Genomic DNA, 19,933 nt, shown 5'->3' on the forward strand with positions numbered 1-19,933 from the left:
CTAATCTAATGCTGTTAAACTGAATGATTAGTCTGAAGTCTGCCTACATGCTGTTAACTTCCTCTGTCGCTTTACCTAAAGCGCTCTGAAACTTTGGTGTCTGAACTTGTGAGAGACGCAGCTTGGAGCCGATGCCGACATCGATTCGGAGAACTATGAGGAGAAATTAGGTTTTCCACCCTCGGTGTCTGTGTTTACTCGCCGCTGGTGACGCCGTCTTTCTTTCTTACACAAACAGCTTTTTTCCCTCTGAAACAGAAATCCATCAAGTCAATACGCGGGGCAGTTTGCAAACGCCACATCGTGACGATCAAGAAACCAGAGTTCAAATCTAATTTGTCCTGAATTTAAACAAAGTGACGTCAATTTTCCAAAATCCTGTTGTGATTTATGGATTATTCCTTGGAAAATTTTCTCATAATTTCCTAAACATTGTTGCTGTTTTAAAGAAAAATAACAGGCACTTAAAAAAAAAAAAAGTTCTTTATTCCCTATGAGATAAACAAATCTTAAACTAAGGTCCAGTATAGTAAAATGACTTAAGAACTGACAAGAACATCCATCTGAGTTTAGTGCAAATCTATGAGTTAAAAGATTAAAAAGTGGCTCTACAGTGTGTGCTCTGGACTCGATACATTGTTAATGTATGTCGAGTCATCCTCTGTCTCAACCGGGTCGTTTTAGTTCCTCTTACATTCTTCTGATTGGCTGCCCCTCACAGCAAGGAAAGAATAAAGGAAGGCCAAATTGTGCACTTGGCTTCTTAGCGAAATATCAGCTGTAAAGTCTAAGGAAATTAAGAGAAAAGTTTCCTAGAAGGGTAAAAATAAAGGATGCATTTAAAAAAAGTTGACAGCAGCATGATGAGCGAGCCAGTGTCTCACGAGTGTCGACAGTTCTCAGATTATCAAACAGTTCTGTTCGCGTTTTGTCCTGTAGCGTCTGTCAATAAAACGTTTTCTCACTTAAAATGACTTCTTTTGTTCTTTTTGTTTTTGTTTGTTTTTCAGTATCAGCAGCTGGTTCAGCATGTAACACTGATCGTTGACCTGAGTATAGTCAGAAACATGACTTTACGCGGGGGCGTGCCCTTTGACTGCTTTAATAAAACATACATGAACACGAGGAACATTCAGGTGATGTGTTGGCTGGCTGCGTGCAGCTGAAACTCATTTCCAGGTCCACTTATATTACAGTTATTCATTCATTTTAAAACCACTTCTTGAATTCGTGGTCATGACGATGCTCTAGCCTATCCCAGCTCACAGAAAGGTTCATATTTCTGCCCCATTAAAAACACTCAAATCGACCTGAGCAGTAAGATTATTTGCACTATGTTTAACCAGTATTATTTATTTATAACAAGTATAGCAAAATTGCTTATCACGTGCTGTCTTTTTCTAATATTTGTTAAATGTCTTCATGTTTTGCTTAAGTCTGAAGAATCCTGCATAAGATTTTTCCTCAAAAAGATTTTTACTTTTTAGGGACAAAAGTTGATTTAAACAGAAATTCAAACATTCTTAATACAAATATCCTTTTCATTTGGGATGTGGGGCACAAACAGGGAACCGTGTCCACTGCAATAAAGAAAGCTTCCCTTTTTATTGAGCAACTCTGCTGCTGATCAAAGTAAATACTCGCAAGTATTCATGAAGCACATTTATTCATCTCTTAAACGAGACTCATTGACCCAAACAAATATGGCAGCAAGGAAAGCAACAGCTCCCCACCCTGAGTTTTATTCAGAACAAATAAAGATGCTTAAGTTGGAAGAAATTGTATTTCATAGAATTCTAAAAGTCTGAACCATTTAGGTTATTTGCAGTCTAAATGGACACAATGGTTTTACGGTCGAAAGGGCGAGAATCTGGGAGCGCAGAGAATGATGAGGACGCCAGTTCTCACTAAATTTTGAGTGACAGATGTGTTTTAAAAGAGTTAACAAAGCAAAATCTCTAAAATGAATAAACGTACCTTCAGTCTGTTTGACTCCCGAGTGGATTTCCTGCTTCTCTCCCGTGTAATATGTACTCCCGGAGCCATTTTCCTGCTGGGTGCACTGGTGCGGTTTCTCCTGTGAACAAACGAGGCATCGATCGATAAATGGCTAACAATCACCAACTCTGTAAACACATTGTGTCCTGAAGGTTTTGTGTGTTTTCCAATAGATTTAAACCAAAAGTTTCATCATGACTTTCTCAACAGCTTTTCACATACTTTTGCCTTTCTGTCTTCTCCCTGCATGAGACACCCACACAGACACAGAGAGTGACACCATTACTCAGTGACAGTGTCTGGATTTGATATAGGAATGCTAACAGCAGACAGGATGTTCTTGAGTGTGATTATACATAATTACAGAGCTGATGCAGCAGCTGTGCATGGCCGTCTGCTTTAAAGTGGCCGTAATGACATCTGTGGCATAGTATATTGTTTTTAAACAACCATATTCGCCATCTGGAGGAGGACATTTTCTTTAAGGTATGAGTGTTGGACTGCTGCTTCTTCTCTCTGGACCTCTGAGCTGTATTATGACTACTTGTAAACACTTTTGTTGCTCACTGTAAATAATAATAAAGGCAGTTGTGAACAGGACAGATTATTTAATACAACCCCGATTCCAAAAAAGGACAGCGTGCAAATGCAATTCGTAAATCTTAAACTCATTTTATTTATTTATTTATTTTTTTTAAAAAAAAAGAGGAGCTTTAACAATATATTTAGTTGAATTATTAGTTGTTTATAGGTTTCAGTTGTAGTAAAATACTTTTTTGTGAGTATGCCACACACATTTTGATTTCAGGCATGAAGCAAGCAGCAATTTCCTGTCACAGACTCTATAAAAGATGGATGTACCTTCCAGGTCTCAGAAGTGGGGCCTGGGTAGCCCCAGTCTGGGGGAGCTAACTTGGTCCATGTTTTAATTTTCTTCATAGAAGTCTTTTGGTTCGCTCTTGGGAGACCCCAAAAATGATCCCTGACAACATAGCTCCTGGGATAACTAGGACACACAAAGGCCTCCAGGACGATAATCTGGCAATTCATGGAGTGGTCTCCTTGGTTTTAGGCGTTTCAGGTAGGAGGCCCCGGGGCAGTAGGACACACTGGAGAGATGACATCTCTTGGCTGGTTTGGGAAAGCCTCAGGAAAACATGTCGAGTGGTGTCCAGGGAGAGGGAAGTGTGGACTTCTCTGCTTAGGCTGTATAAATAATTATTTAAATAATTATTTTAGCTGATTAGTTCCATTCCTGTTCATTGAGAAACAGCTTGAGAGTCGCCACTGCTGCTCTCCCGGCTGAACTGCAGCCAATTTTCTGTGCAACAGGATTAGGAAGCAGAATTCATTAGCCTCTTGCTCACTTCCAGCAATGCAACACAAAAAAACCCATAAAGGAAAACCTGATGATATATTTTACATTTCCACTGCTGCACTAAAACGCAAGAGATGTTTTTCCTTTCTATTCAAGGTCGCAAGAAAGTCTGACAGATGGATTGGAAAGTACAAAGATTTTGATCATTTGCACAGCCACGAATATCCTGCCCAACTTTTTTAAAAGCTGCACATCAGCAGGACTTTACCACGCTTCAGTAACCGCTTGAGAAATCCTCCAGCAAATAATTCCCACCCCCCCCTTTTTCCTAATTGTTTCTTTCCTTCAAGGCAGCTGTTGCATCATTTGAAAAAACAAACCTAATGAGGTGCTGAGTCACAGGCAGATGAACTTATTTAGGGAAATATCCAACAGGAAGCAACGGTAACTTTAAATCTATCAAACGCTTCAAAAAGCTTCTACATTTTCAAAGTGACAAGCTAGAAAAATAAACTAGAAAAATAAAGGATACAGTTAAATATGGAGACACTCAGCGTTGTCCAACGATAGTTTGGCTGTTACATCCATCTGTTAATGACTAACTTTCAGGCGTGCTGCTCATTCAGCTTAAAGCTGCGTATACCACCATTCAGCTGTGGCCTGGAGTTAGACACCTGTGGTCTATAGCTAATCAGGACGCAGAACACAATGCACTCAAAATTGCATAAAAAAAAAAAAAAAATCTGTGAAACAGTGAGGCTGCGAAAGGTGAACTGCATTATACCGAGGGACCACTGTATATGTATCTGTAAATATATTCAGTAAATATATGCTGTAAGTCCAATGGAGTGAGTTCATTGTCAAAGTTTATATGGTCAGGTGTTCCAGTCACTTCCATGGTGACAGCGGTATAACTTTAAGCACCTTGGCATGCAGACTGCTTCTACAGACAGTGGCAAACCATTCTACCTTTATGAAGAGGAGCTAGAGGCATACTCTGATGGGTCAAGATAAGTGGCAAACATTTACCCTATTTAAATTTATGCTGGAATTATTGTGTGACAGCAGAAATGTGCATAAACAACACAACCGTTTAACAGAACGGTTTGTCAGATATCACTGAAAAATTATCCTAGCGGCAGCGATGTCTGGTATACCATCCTACAGGTAGGATAATCTTTCAGCTTCGTCTGGTAAACCATCCTACCGGTAGGATAATTTTTCAGCCTACCGGTAGGATAATTTTTCAGCTTCGTCTGGTAAACCATCCTACCGGTAGGGTAATTTTTCATCCTACCGGTAGGGTAATTTTTCAGTTTCGTCTGGTAAACCATCCTACCCGTAGGATAATTTTCCAGCTTCGTCTGGTAAACCATCCTACCGGTAGGGTAATTTTTCATCCTACCGGTAGGATAATTTTTCAGCTTCGTCTGGTAAACCATCCTACCGGTAGGGTAATTTTTCATCCTACCGGTAGGATAATTTTTCAGTTTCGTCTGGTAAACCATCCTACCCGTAGGATAATTTTCCAGCTTCGTCTGGTAAACCATCCTACCGGTAGGGTAATTTTTCAGCTTCGTCTGGTAAACCATCCTACCGGTAGGGTAATTTTTCATCCTACCGGTAGGGTAATTTTTCAGTTTCGTCTGGTAAACCATCCTACCCGTAGGATAATTTTCCAGCTTCGTCTGGTAAACCATCCTACCGGTAGGGTAATTTTTCAGCTTCGTCTGGTAAACCATCCTACCGGTAGGGTAATTTTTCAGCTTCGTCTGGTAAACCAAGGACACATCTAAAACATACAAGACACCGGCCCTCAAGTCCTGGAGTTCGACACCTGTGATTTAGAGGTTTTTTTAAGTTTAATCAGTGAGAGTGTGTGGTTGGGTGCCTCTTTCTGTTACCCCAGTGATGGAGTGGTGACCCGTTTGGAGTATACCCGCCTTGGGTATGTGGGGGGTAAGATTAAGCACACCCATGAGTGGAGGGAGTTTTAATTAACTTTACTGATACAATATGGAATACTTGTATAGAAATGAATTGTATTTTATTTATTTAGATTTAACTAAATCTTAAAAAAGGAACTACTGAAACTACAAAAAAATTTGAGACCATAAAAATTAAATATTGTATCAGTATTTATTTTACTACAAGCGCCAACCTTCTTTATGTCAGTGTGATCGTCATCACAGCGTCATGAATTCCTCAGGCACCCACCATCACAGATAAACCTCCTGAAATTAAATGTATTAATTTTACAAACAGATACTCATTTAGATGCAATTAGCAGTAGGCTCAAATGCCTGTCACAAATTTGTGTGCTTAATGTTCTCCTGCTTATACTTTGCGCGTTGACATTCAATCAACAGTACTTTTTTTTTTTCTAAGCCAAAACCCTCTTTTCGCAGACTTGGTGCGTTAGTAAATCTGGCATTAAGTCTGCGAAAAGAGCTTTACTTACTTTACAATAAGGTGCAAACCAGTCAAAAACAAGAAAGTCAGATTAGACCTTGGCAGAAAACCGATCTACAGAGTTCTGAAGAGAAAAATATGGAGGAGGAGAGACATGATGATGGCAACATTCTGGTAGACGTACATATAATTATTGTTTATTGATGATGGTGTGCAGGGCTGTGCTGTATACAAAAGCTGCAAAACTGCACTTCGGTACTTCAAAGCGCAAATGGACCCAAAGCATACTGCAAAAGCAACCTAATAGTTTCTTAAAGCAAAGAAATGGCACAGTCGCAGCCACCTGACCTGACTCCAGTAGAGTATGCTTTTCAGTGTCCGAAGACAAAACCGATTGCAGAAAGACCCACAAACAAGCAGCAACTGAAGGTGCTGCAGTAAAGGCCAAGCTGAGCATCTCAAGGGAGCAAAGAAAGCATTTGGTGTTATCCATGGGTTCTCAACTACAGTCCTTACATTTATTATGGTAGTTTCTCCAGTCAATTTTGTGATTCATTTCCCGTTGATGTATTTGTTTTTGTCAAAACCCTGAAAAAAAAAAAATCTGCATTTTACTTGCATATTGATCATTTGATTTAAAATCCACAGGGGTGGTAAACACAGGTAAAATATACTGTTTAGTCTCTAAAACTGTAATGAAAATCCATCCAAAACTTTTTAAGCAAACCTGACAAACAAAATCAAATAAAGTGCCACTTTTCTTTTGCAGGCATGTGACTTTTATACCATATTCTCCTGTAATTTAATTTGACACCTATACTGTCAATCTGATCATGTTTGAAAAAAAATAACCCACAAAAACAAACTTTGTTTAACTAATTAAAAAGCCTCAAATTAAACTTGCCCCTCAGTTTTGCTGCATCTTTCTATGTGAATTGTAATAGCCTCTCTTTGTAGTTTTGAAGTGACTGAATATAATCTTTTCCACACAATTGAGTTCTTGGATCCCTCTGACATTCCTAAAAGAATGAAAAAATACTCACTCTCATTGTGATTGATCGGATATGTGATTTTCAGTCATTTGAAAACATTAAAACATTTTGCAGAAGTGCATACAGCCGCCTCTACATAGCATTTAAAATGCAACTCTTCGTAATCTAACATTCATTTTTCTCACTGAGACAAATGAGAAATTATCTGCGTGAATGATTTTTGGTGCGGGAAACCAATTATGTGTAATTACAGGACAAATCTGTGATGAGATTGGGAGAGGGAGAAGCAGAGAAAAATAACCTGCTGTATGAGAGTCAGGAGAGCTTTACCATGGAGCACACACTCAGCTAAAAACAGTGCTAAAGGACAAATACATTAAGAAAGTTATTTTTTCATTTGTTTAAGTACTACAGCCTGAGGTGAAGTTGGTTTTTAGAGAGCAGGAGATTCCTACTGTAATGTCCAGGTAATGAAAATGTGCTCTCATAATGAACCTTTTACCCGAAGCAAACTACAACACAATGAAATTATAAATATGTAGTGTGGGTTGTTTTTGTGCAAATTAGTCCTACAGCAGTTTTCTGCAGTTATTGTAGATATATAAAATGCACCACTCTGCTGATGGGCTTTGTTGGAAGAAAACACATAAGTTTGAATGCTGAATGGATTCAGTGCTTTAAGACTTAAATAGAGACGAGTAAAGCAGCATCTGACAGTACAATGGGCTGATCATAGCCAAACAAGAGTGAAGCTCTGGCAGTGAATCCCAATAAGAGGTTATAACCACAACATTTCATTAAAGACATTTGAGTTTTGCTTTGATTAAGACATTAAAACTCCACATCACCACAGTGGATTTTAAATCCACTAATCAAGATGTGATTGAAATGCAGATTTTCAGCTTTAATTCAAGGGGTTTAACAAAAGTGTCTATTAATTGTTTTGGTATTACTGCTATTTTTATGCACAGTCCTTCATTTTCAGAGGCTTAGATTTAATTGGCAAGTAGTTTCTTGGCCATGTAAGGCCCGCTCCCTCATTAATCCATGACAAACTATCAGATAAACGATCTGGATTTGATTTAAAGAGTTGGATTTGTACTTGGGAGCCAATTCACTGTAATTTTCAATATGAGGCTCAATAAGATGCAAGTGAGGGAGGCCATTACTAGGGTGAAAAAACCCCCCCAAACCAATCAGAGAGTTGGCAAAAAGTTTAGTGGCTAAATCTGCAACCTGTTGCAATCATAAAAAGAAAGAATGAATTTACCAGCAACACCAAAGAGCCTGAAAGACCACAGAACACATTTAAAGTGTATGATCACAGAATTCTTTCCATGATTGGGAAAAACAGCCTCACAACATCCAGTCTGGTTGAGATTGTAAGAATGAACGTGTATCATTGTCAAGATCAAAGGGTTTACAACAAGGTGCAAAACACCACAGGAAGAAGAAAGACCTCTAAAAGAGTTCTGAAAGTGGTATGATTGTTGGTGCCATACAGGCAGTATTTTACAAACCAGCTGATCTACTGGGATTTTCCTCTACAATCATCTATAGCGTCTTTTAAACACCACAGCCTACCAAAGTATCATCACTGACCATGACTGATCCTTTTATAACCACAGTGTATTCATCTTTTAATCACACCATGTCACAAAGCTCAAATAATCTCAAACTGTCATTTTTTGTACCATGACAATACGTAACTGTACTCAAATGTTTTTCCTTCCCCATGTTGCCAAAGTACTTGCTCATAGGGGGTCATATGATTGTTGGGTTTTCCTCCGTATGTATTATTGTAGGGTCTACCTTACAATATAAAGTGCCTTAGACGGAGGGACTGCTCTTGTGATTTGGTGCTATATAAATAAAATTGAATTGAATAGAAATGTATACCTAACAAAGTGGCTGGTGAGTGTATGTTCTGGTGGAGGCACCTACTAATATTCATCGAGGTATAAGATCGATTTTACTGTCAGGATAAACTGAGATGCAGTAGGTGTAGATGAGACGTTACCACACGTCTCAGGAGAAACATGTTGAAGGCAGCGATGAAAGACTGATGAAATTTATAGTGACATGAACTGACTGCACATGTTTTTTTATTTATTTTTATATTTTTAATCTTACGTTTGTCTTTAAAGTCATAAGTTCAGCTGATGCGTTTGAGCCAGACTGCAGCTCTACATGTCAGCTGATAATCTCAAGACGTGCTGAGAGTGTTTGGTGCTGATAACGATATTGATTTAGCAAACTCCTCAGGCTTCCAATACCATCTATTAAGCATCTGATTAAAGTAAGTATTGAACGACAACTGTTGTGTCTTATTCAGTGTGGCACAATTGACGGAGCATCAGAGACAAATTGTTGCTGTCAGTCAGCTGGTAGAGGAAGGTTAAGGCAGGAAATGTTTGAATACTGCAGCAGTTATCTTAAATTAGCATTTTTTTAAATTTTCAAAAGCGTGTAGGCGTTGTTAATTTTCTTAATTCCTGGCAAATTTCTCTTTAGTAAAAAAAATGTAGCGACAATTTAATTAAGCTTTAATTAAGTGTTTGATAAATTTGAATCAGAAGTCATAGGATCCCATCGCTGCCCCCCTATAAAATGTTTGTTTTTCCAGCAAACATAGCTCTAAATTGGTAAAACCAGTATGTCAAGACAAAGGAGCTGTTATTTCTGTTCATCTCATGATGTCTGTACTTAAAATTCACTGGTAAACTCAGAAGGTCAAGCATGTGCTGAAGCGACTGCAAGTACCTAATTTTTATAGTAATTGATGCATCTGCACACATCGAATACAGATGCTTTCAGATGTTCACCTTCAACGACAACAACTTCTTCCTCTCATCTGCAAACAAATCTGTGTTTGCCGGAGTGAAGCAAACAAAGTTAGAGCGGTAATAACAAGCAGTAATTAAAGCTCATTTCACGCTGCTGCAGTTTGTGATGCTGCACACATCAAGACATTTGTCAAAATTTCTTAGGATCCTCAGAGGCACATCGCCCCTGTCAGTAAGTCCCATAACCTTTCCAGACACTGATCAGCCGATGCTCAGGTTTTCACTCACTTCATCCTTAATATGAAATAATAGGACAAATATCAGCTAACTAATCAGGCACTGATAAGCGAAATGAAAAACACTGATTATTGTGGCACCTGTTAGTAGATGGGAATAACTGAACATTTTGTCCTCAAAGCTGATGTGTTTGACGTAAGAAAAAGGATTTAAACAAGTTTCACAAAGGACAGATTGTGATTGCTAGATGACTGGCAAAACTGTTGCTGGTCTGCAGTGGAACAGTGCTGAACCACCGACAGTGCCACGTGCCCAGTGATGCACATGGGGAGTGAAGACTGTCTGTGCTCCCGTGTGGTCCAATCCAACAGGCGAGCTACTGTAGCTCAAATTGCCAAAAAAAATTGGTCCTTATAGAAAGATGTCAGAATAGTCAGTTTGCTGTGTATGCAAGCTGCAGACCAGACAGGGTGCCTATGCTGAACCCTGTGCACCACTCAAAGTGACAATGAGAACACGAGCATCAGGACTGGACCATGGAGCAATGGAAGAAGGCGGCTTGGTCTGATGAATTATGTTTTCATGCACCCTGCTCAGCGTGCATGATTTACCTGGGGAACCTGGCACCAGGATGCATGATGGGAAGAAGGCAAGCAAGTGGTGGCAGTGTGAGGTTTTTGGGCAAAACCTGCTGGAAAAGCATGGGGCATCCATGTGGATGTTACTTTGAGGTGTACCACCTACCTAAACACTGCTGCAGAGCATGCACATCTTTTCATGAGAATGATATTCCCTGATGGCTGTGGCCTCTTTCAGCAGAATAATACACCCTGCCACAAAGAAAAAAAAAAAAGTTCAGGAATGGTTTTAGGAGCACAACAATGATTTTGAGGTTTTGACTTGGCCTCCAAAACCTCCAGATCTCAGTCTAATTGAACAACTGTGGGATGTGCGGGAAAAACAAGTCAGATCCACGGAGGCCTTTACAGCTTAGAGGACTTCAAGGATCTGTTGCTAACATCTTGGTGCCAGATACCACAGCACACCTTCAGGGCTCTATGGAGTCTATGCCTTGATGACTCAGTGTTGTTTGGCAGCAAAAGGGAACCAACACAATGTTAGGTAGGTGGTCATAATGTTATGCCTGACCGGTGTATGCGTGTATAACTAAATCAAATGTTATCACCAACATCTAGATTTTAAATAGAATCACATTCTTAGAAAATTTTCTATCAAAATAATTCCTTCGTGTCTTAAAAGTGGCTTAAATGTTACCACCATTCTAGAAGCGATCTAGCTTCAGGTTCTGAAAAGTGAAGCCACAGTTTAAGTGCCTTAAACCTGTACTACTTTTAAGGGCCAACAGGGGGCAGCCTCTCTAACTGTAAACAGCTTTTTGGTACAGAAATCTTTGAGAAAAAACAGTTTTTGTTTGCTGTGCATTGAGATCTCTGTAAACACTTTGCTGATGAGTTTGAGCTCATTCACCAGTTTCACATCGTGCTGAATAAAATGTTCAGTTTGTAAATTGTGCTCATTGTTAACTTCAGAAAGAAGGATTATCCAGGATTTGCTAATTGGCTCACAACATGTCAATCACAAGTCTCTACCCAGTGATCGTGTGATGTCCACATCCACTCATTGTTCACCACAATGAGTTTCAAAACACCAAGCAGGCAACAGCAACCAGGGGGTGACACCACAGATCTTCAACACTGTATGTGAATGTAATTCTATAAAACTGGTCTCATTCAACACGAGCGGGCTTATGAATATGTAAATTGCTATTTAAAACCTCCCTCTGCTGCTTTTCTTGTTCACATTCTCAGTCTGCTAATACTTTTGCCACTTACAAGTTTTCTTGTTGCATGGAGGGAAACGCAGAAACAGTCCACATGTGGAAATGTGCGCATTAATCAAGTCAAGGAAATTCCAGAAAATGTATTCCATTCATTTGGATACAGAGGAAGTTGTTCAGTGGGTGAAACATTTCATAACTCATCCACTGACTTCTTCAGTCTTAAACTGACTGCAGGTTTTAATCTGTTAAGTGCCAAGAGCATTGCTGTGGATTACACACTGGAGGAAACCAAACCACTGGCTAAGCAGAGGGCACAATACAGAAGAGCCATCTCATCAGGATAGGACTCTGCCACCTACAGATGGTGGCTTCTCCTTTGGTGATAAGGATATGAACATCTAAGATGAGCAGAAAAAAAGAAATGACAATTGATAAACTGAGGCAGGGGCCAAAAGTTTTAATGCTGGAGAGAGGAAAAGGTGCTGAGGTTTGGGAAACCTGCAGTCAGCTAAGACTGAAGAAGACTGGAATGAGTGATTAAACATTTCTCCCATATCAATTAATCAGTCAGTCAACCAGTCAGTTAATCCATCCATCATAGTGGGTTGGTGGGTGGAGCTGCCATAGGGCAACACAGGTTACACCCTGGACAGGTCACAGGTCTGTCACACTGCTAACACAGACAGCCAACCACACTCACATTCACATCTATAACCAATCACCATTTAACCCATTCCCACTAACGGCATGTCTCTGGACTGTGGGAAGAAGCCGAAGTACCCGGAGAGAAGCCACACAGACTCTGGGAGGACACGCAGGCTCCACATAGAAAGACCTCAGCCAGAGAGCTGATTCAAACCCAGGATCTTCTTACTGTGAGGCAACACTGCAAACCTGCATTCACATGAACACAACCAACTTTCTGGCACATGCTAAGGTCTTACTTTTGTATCACAAGATGGAAAAAACCCCAGTGCCCAATGAGTAAACCAGCAGGTCTGGCACAAAAAGGTACCATTTCTCTGGGTCAGGGTGAGAAACTGTGACAGAATGTATAAAAAAGTAAATAAATAATCCCATGCTATACACCAACATAGTGCAATGTGCACTATGCAGAAAAACATTCATAAGAGATTCACACATTACACATATAATACCATCAAAATGTGAAAACTGCATTAAACTCTGGGTGATAAAGGACTATAATGATGCAGCTGGCTACTTTTGCATGCACTGACATTCCAGCTGGAGTTTGTTTCATATTATGGCAAACAAAAAAGAAAAACTATTTTTTCAAGTAATGAACATAAGTGGAGCGGGATAAACTGAACAGCTCAAGGTTAAAAGGTACTACAAGAATATAGGATACTTTGGCTAACTTAAAACATTTCCACTCAGGCTCACTGGGGGTGGGGCAATTTGTTAAAGACAGAAATTGCTGAACAATAATAAAAGCAACAAATATCAAGTAAAAATGAAAAATACAATGGAAATTAAAAACAATACAAAAAGAAAAACAGACATATACACTCTGGTGTCTTCAAACTCAATTAAAGCGGTAAGCCAAATGACAAAAATATATTTTAAGGAGGGATTTAAGTCCAAAGTCGTTGGGCCCGTACTGCAAAGACTCACCTTTAGTGACTAAACAAGCCTTCAGAATCACTAGCCAGAAAATGTCAAGCAGCAGCCAGCCTCATATGGAGCATCTCACAGACAGGCAGCCTGTGTAGGACTTTGAAAACCGACATTAAAATCTTAAAATCAATTCTAAAACTAACAGGTAGCCAGTGAAAGGCTGCAGGGACTCATTCGCCTGCTTTCCAGGCAGCTAGTCTATTCTTTACATCACTTCCTCTTTCTCACGCTGTCAAACTCAGCCTCCGTTCGGTGTGCTTTAAATCTCAGTGCTCTTCTGTCATTCTGCTTTCCAGACTCTGGTGCAAACCGCCTCCTCCCCAACTCTGCCCTATTCCCATCCAAGCCTCCATCTTCATCACCACCAGTGTGTAGACTCTGGGGAGGAGGGGTCCTGTCATAATTTCTGTTCTGCTATGTTGGTTAATCCGAGTTTAATTGTCAAATAGCTTATTAATCAAATTCTATATCTTAATAAATCATATTAAATTCTTGCAAATTATCTCTCCTTATTGAGCTACCTTTGCTCCCCGATTCTGATTCAAGTCAGAGTTGAAATTCAGAGTGTTTAATCCAGGCACCCCCACAGAGCAGACAGATATTGTTCTGAGGTGTAGTCTTCAGCTCCGCGGAGCTGTAATGGGAGTTTTCTGAAGATTTTAGTTTCCCAAATGCAGCAACTAATAAATAAATTGAAATGACATGTTGAAGTCAGTGTAACAGTTGTATTAACCTTTTCTTTTGCACTTTCGCCGATAAGCAAGAGCTATTAGGGAACAAACAGCATTTCAAGATAAGTTGGTTCTCATGAAGCTTCAGGCTGCTCGCTCACCGTTTCTATCATTCCTGCTGCACGGTTTCATTTTGATTTGTTGGTGAAAAACTCATTCAGCCCAACGAACCATAAAAGCTGAATTTCATCCCTGAGTGAGATAACTTAGAGGTATATTGACTGCATGGACATTAGAAGCAGGGGAAAGAGCATCACATAGAATCCACCTGTCTTACATCTCTGCGAGTCTCCTTTTTTCCTCTCCATTCATTCACTATGACCCACTGACCCTCTCACTGGGTGCTGTGAAATGGACAAATCTTTCAGTTTTTCAGTGTAATTGAAGACCCCAGCAGAGTTACAGGTTTTCCAGTAGGGAGCACTGTTAGTATGTGTCAGTGTGTAACAGCAGATGCCTGCCGAGGGTTGTCCCAGTGATTTGTTTGTCCTGCAGAATGAGTTTGCTGCCTGTCATTAAAGCAGCCAAGCAGGGAGAAACAGTCTGTCTGTCACGAGTCCCTCTGTGGCTGTGCCGAGTTCAGCTTTCCCCAGGCTCGCTCCGTCTATATCTGTCTGTGTTTGTCTCTCTGCTCGCCTCGTCCATCATGCTGCAGACACAATCGCTCCATCTACATTTCAAACATTTAGCTGATGCTGTCATCCAGAGCCGATCATAACATCTGCAACTTTACAAGAAGAAAACATTGTTTGCGTCCTATAACAAAGCTTTAACATGAGTAGTTCAATGATAAACAATGTATCACAGTATCTGCACATTTGAAGCCAGAAATTTGACTTTAATAGACTCGATACAGTTTGAGTGCATGTGTACACACTCACCGTCCTCTTTGACCTCATTCATTTATGCTTCAAAGGAGAAGTAGATAGTAGATACAAGTGGAAAGCTTTTTTTGGAAGGCTGTCTTGCTCAGCCTTACACATGGATTGATAAGACTGGTCACCTGGGAGCTGCTGCTTCTCCACATGAGCCAGTTCAGGTGGTTAAGGCGTCTGACTCCTTGTTGTAAGTGACATATTTTGGATATGTTCAACTGAGAGGAGACCCTCTCAGACTGGTGGGGTTAAGATTAAGGAGGAAAGGTGGGGGATGAAGAGAAGAGATAAAAGCATCTGTGTTAAGTTGGAAAGAAAAGCAAAACAAATAAAAGCTTGAAATGAACTGAAGAAAAACTGCATATGTTCTAGATAAATGAAATTATGGGGTGTCACGTACTGTTGTTCTTAGTAAAAAGAAAAAGAAAAAAACCCAGAAAACCCAAAGATGAATGGAGAATAAGTGCTCAGTGCATCATGGGAAGCTACCCAGCAACCAGACCTTATTGCAGCATAACTAAGGGATGGCTCAGGGTCACCTGATCCAGCCCCAAGTATAAGCTTTAATCAAAAAGGAAAGTTTTAAGCCTAATCTTAAAAGCAGAGAGAGTGTCTGTCTCCTGAATCCAAACTGGGAGCTGATTCCATAGTAGAGAGGCCTCATAGCTGAAGGCGATGCCCTCTATTCTGCTTTTAGGAACCACCAGTAAGCCCGCAGTCTAAAAATGTCGTACTCTGTTACTGTGCAGTCTTCACAGAAAGATACTGCAGCACACTGTTGCACTGCTATGGTATTTTGCCAGCAAGTGGTGCGCAATGTGGGATTTTAGTAGGATGAATGAAAGTCACTCACAATGTTGAATATGTGCGAATTAAAAATGATATTTGTACATAACAAAGTGTGCAAGGAAGAGCTTGATGAACACAGTGCAGCAATTACTATTAAAACACTTTAGGAGCACAGCAGTGTGCAGACTTATCTGGTTTTAAACTGATGCTCTCTTTTTGCGAACCTCCCTTTGGTGAAATTGTCAGTTTTACTTATGTTCAACTTGTCTCTGCAGGTTGAGATTACCATTGTTGTGCAGAGGGAGTGCAAACTATAACTCAATCTATGTTTTCTGCTGTATAAATGTGCCGAGGAGGGATCAGTGCAGTCTATTAAAATGATAAGATAGTAAAGTATAAACACGCAGCACTCCCTTGAGTTGTCATAGATTACTCACTATGCTTTGGGAATGTGTTTCATGCATATATAAGCTTTATGTGAATGTGAGTACATATATGTGTGTTCCTACCCTTTATCAGAACCTCCCAGCTCTCCAGAGATTTCATTTACAGTACATATGGATTATTGTCTGACAGCTCAGTCTATATTAAGGCTGTTTATTTCCATCCATTGCTCTCAATAATCCCCGAGGTGCAGCAGTGCTCTCATTTCTGCTGTTGCGGTGTCTCCCTTCTCCCATACATTGCAAATGTAACGGTACTTTCTTTGTTGAATGAGATGAGATCTGGGAGCTTTCCTCCCTGCCTGTGTGGGAAGCTAAGCAACCAATCTGTGTGCCTGGCTTTGCATTGTTATTGTTCAGCAGACACTGGAATCAATTTTAAAATTGCAGCAGGACAGTAAAAGCAGGAGCATCAGTAGCAGACTGCACTGAGCCCAACACCTTCCAAAATTTAATCAATAGCAAAGTCACATGACACCCCTCTTCACTCCATGACGACTGGAAAGAGGGCAGTGTGGAGTGTGATATAGTGGAAGGCTTATCAAAAAATGCAGCTTTGTGCAATCGCATCATAATGGTGACTGTACCTTCCATTCAGATGGTCAGAGATGACTCATCTCTTTCTTTATCACAGACACAAAAAAGTATTTTTATCCTAAACATAGTGAAAATGTTTGCGTAGATCATGTATTTGTCCACAGTTGTAGGATTGTCCTGCGCTCCAAAAATACCCTCGGAGCACGACTCTGAATACAGAGGCTGAAAGCAACGGGGTGTGGATGCTTTCATGCTTTAAAATGATTGGAAGCATTTTCAAATGTGAACGCTATGAGCTTGCGCTGCCAGAAACTGCTCATTTTTTCAGTAAATGTTATCACAGGAAGGCAGAAATTTGAGCACAGGACTTATAAAAGGGGACATGTCACTTGTATTTTAAAGAAGGAAGGCTTAAACAAGGGAAGTCAGGTTCATCCACAGAAACAAAGGCGCTTTTGAAGAGCAGCTTCATTGTAAATTTAGCACTTAGGGTGAATGCTGACCTATAAACTGATCATATATGATGCAGAAACTAACTAGAAGAATTGATTTGTAACCCTAATGTAAATAAAGCTCAGAGACACACTTCTCACTGAATTCATGGGTGTAAGAAAAGTAGTTATAGTAGCAAAGTTGGCAACAATTCAGTTCCTTTTAACAGGAAGAGACCTCCAGCAGAACAAGGCTCAGGAAGCAGTGCGATGTCTGCCGCAATGTTACAAGATAACATGATAGACAATAAATACTTACAAACACACATGGATTATCTCTTCAACAGAAAATTGATGAGACTTTGTTCATTTTACTTGGAGAATTTTGCACTGACAATGTAAAATAATTACATGAAAATGTTGTAATTTCATGTTTTCATTTTGCATTATAATAAAATACAACTTTAGGGAACTGGGGTGTTTGGTGAGATGTCCACACCTAAGACAAAGACTGTGGCACTGTTTTAGCGCACGCTCTGAGCGCCTTTTATAGAGGCACTCAGACTTGCTGTTGATCGATTAACCGAATTCATTTCGTTAACAGCACCTAGGTACTAATTGAACGTGATCCCGTAATTCCTACAGAAGCAGTAAGAATGGACTTTCTTTTCAGAAGAATCTTTGCTATCCTTTGTAAACCTATCCTTTTCACATGCCTGTATGTGATCAAAAATATGGAAAAACCTCAACAGGTCTATCAGATGGAGGATTGAGGTTTTTCTCCACAGCAACATGCATGCTGGACCTCCTGACTCCAAACGTGAACAGATGTTTACTTGTGTTAGGAATAAAACAGGGTAAATTATTCAATTTGGTGTTGTTCTTCTTATCAACTTGTATTAAGTTGTTTCTGTTTAAGTTTTAAAAAGTCTAAAATTAGATTTTAAAAGCGTGCAACATCCCTAAAACTCCAGGGATGGAGGAGACTTGACTGATTGCGAGTTAAATATTCTAGTGTTCCTTGTTTCAACTTGTAGTGAAACACTAGAGTATTGAATTATTGAAGTAATCAGTATGTTATTCTGCGCTGTGACCGGAGGCAGAACTTGGATTTTAGTACAGCGAGCTGAATAATACAAAGCAGACGGAGGAGAGACGATCAGAGGAAGAACGACAGGCCGCAGCTCGCCATGCTCCACCGACACTTTCTGCTTACTGCAATCAGGTAAAGATTTGAAAACGGGAGCACAGGTGCAGTCTGATGTGGAAGCCATCCAACAGGAGATAACAGAGGGCAGAAAGCTGTGCGTGATCACGTGACCTCTCTAAATCAATTATGAATAAACTTAGAAGGTGGCAGCTTTTTTTCCCCCCTGTTACTCAAACACAAAACCCCAAACTCTGGGTTACACCGGAGAGCCCAGGTTCAGTGGGTTTGAGAGAAATCGTCTATGAACTTCTATATAAATAAAGTTGAAATTTTCTAAGACAAGCGTCTTTGGTTTTCCACAGCAAATGTCTTCTTATAAAATTCTAAATTCCTCAGTGACATAATGCCACCCTCACACAAACATTTCACAGGTTTGATCTCAGCTGTAAAAGAGGAATCAGAAGCCATTTACCTGAGTAGACGTTTAGCAGCTTGTTGGCGTTGCTCTTCTTCTTCAGTTTTTATGCTACACACAACATTAAATGTGCACGCTGCCACCTACTGAAGGTAAAAACATTTTTTTTGTTCCACTTTCCTTAAACTTTATTCTAAAACAAAAACCTTTAAACATATTTGCATCTTCTCGGCTCATATTAAACTATTACTTTAAAAAAGTGTTTACATTAATCTCACATATATAATTTATTTACATAATGTCTTTTACAAAAATATTTGACTACATCTCTATAAAAAAACATTGGCTTTAAAAGATCAAAGAGAAAATGGATTTTTCAGTTAAAGCTTTAAATCTGTATTAAAGCTAGATTAAAGCTATTAATGATGTCCCCAAAACAACTGGGATGTTGTATAAAGTGTAAGTTCCAGTAGATTGCAGTGATCAGCAGATCACTCAATACATAGTTTATGGTACACCATCTGGTGCCCCTGGACACATCATTAGTGATGTAACATGGGGTCATTGGGGGTTTCGGGTCTTTCAATAATCAGACCCCCTCTCCCTGCGACCCAGCCAGCTCCAGCTTGTGTCCAGGTAGCGCTGCCCTACATGCCATGCCTCTCCTCTTTTGATCCACAGCCACCTCGATGCTGCTTCTGCTGGGTTGGTGACCAACTTGATAGCTATTCGCTGGTTAACCCCTGTGATGCCTAGCATTTTGTATGCCCTGCAAACAGATTGGCCCATGAATCCTCTACATCCCACTTCAATGGTTTGGCATCTCTGGCTACATTTAATTAAAATAGTACCAACGCATTCTCTGTTCTTTGAACAACAGTGTTTCAGAGTTGAGGAGACCTGCTGGTGCTGCTTTAAAGGTGAAAAGTTTCCCATTCTCACTTGAGCTGCTCAGCACTTTAGGGGCCTCTTTTGTCATAATACCGTGAAGGCTTTGTGCTGGATTATGGAGCAGGATGTGGTTTGACATTGTCTTGCCATCCCTGAATTGATGTTATCTGGATGGCTGCATATGTTGCTTTAAAACCTGCATGTTTTTTTTACTGGAACCAGTTCTATGGAACCAGCTTCCGGTTTGAATTTGGGAGACAAACACTACCTCTACTTTTAAGATCACCTTTCCTTTTTGCTAAAGCATATAGTTAAGGCTGGATCAGGTGACCCTGAATCCTCCCTTAGTTATGCTGCAATAGGTGTAGGCTGCTGGGGGTTTCCCATGATGCACTGAGTATTTCTTCTTCATTCATCTTTCTCACTCACTCACTGTGCATTGAATCATACTTGTTATTAATCTCTGTCTCTCTTCCACAGCATGTCTTT

The sequence above is a fragment of the Diplotaxodon limnothrissa genome, linkage group LG18 (genome assembly GCF_057381915.1).
Source record: "Diplotaxodon limnothrissa isolate DT_005_m linkage group LG18, D_limnothrissa_male_GT1.1, whole genome shotgun sequence".
In the NCBI taxonomy this organism is placed as follows: Eukaryota; Metazoa; Chordata; class Actinopteri; order Cichliformes; family Cichlidae; genus Diplotaxodon; species Diplotaxodon limnothrissa.